Source organism: Mobula birostris, unplaced genomic scaffold, assembly GCF_030028105.1.
Source record: "Mobula birostris isolate sMobBir1 unplaced genomic scaffold, sMobBir1.hap1 scaffold_939, whole genome shotgun sequence".
Taxonomy (NCBI): domain Eukaryota; kingdom Metazoa; phylum Chordata; class Chondrichthyes; order Myliobatiformes; family Myliobatidae; genus Mobula; species Mobula birostris.
This window is the reverse complement of record NW_027278656.1, coordinates 99,067-100,000: the sequence shown is the minus strand read 5'-3', so window position 1 is coordinate 100,000 and position 934 is coordinate 99,067.

Below are 934 nucleotides of genomic sequence, written 5' to 3'. Positions count from 1 at the left end.
CCTCCCCATATATCTGCAGGAACCCCGCCAATGCCCCCGTACAGAAATCGCATGTGTCAAAGGGGCGGCCGAACTTGACCCCGGCGGCCGGGGCTCTGGAACTCCCGGCCGGCAGTGGCCGGCAAATCCGACCCGCATCCGGACTTCCGAGCCAGACTTGGTTAACGAATTGCACCTGGGTAACCAAAACTCCCTGGACCACCCGATCTCCGGACACATGGTTCAAGCTCACACACCCACACACCCACCCACCCACCCACCGCGCGGGCCCCGTGCGCCGTAGTATTGGAAGAGGTGGGCTGCGCCAGCTGGTTTTTTTTATCGAATTGTCAGGGTCCGGTCGGGTTAAGGATTTGACAGGGCCAGCTTGACGAAATTCAGTGAAGCGCGGGTATTCGGCGGGAGTAACTATGACTTAAGGCGGGGGGCCCATGGGCCAGCAAGGAGTTTCTGGTGAACATCGGCCGGGACATTTTGACGGCGTGGCAAGAACTAGTTGTTATTGAGGGCGAAGGGTTTGTCCTCAGCGGGTTGATTGTCGAATTGTCGGGACTGCCGGGCCGGTTAGCGATTTGCCCGGCCGGCTTGGTTAACCATTTGCCCGAGCCGGGTTGGTTACCGAATTGTCAGGGTTGGGCTTGGTTAACCATTTGCCCGAGCCGGGTTGGTTAATGAATTGCCATGGCCGGGTTGATTAACGCATTGTCAGGGTTGGGCTTGGTTAACGATTTGCCCGAGCAGGGTGGGTGAACGCATTGTCAGGAGCGTGCGCGGTTGGTTCACGAAACTGCCTGTTCCGGGTTTCTAGAGCGTTGTCAGGCCCGGCCGGCCGGGTTAGCAGGTTGCCAGACCCAACTTGACGAAATTCAGTGCGGCGCGGGTAAACGGCGGGAGTAACTATGACTCTCTTAAGGTAAGGAGGGGGGCCCATGGG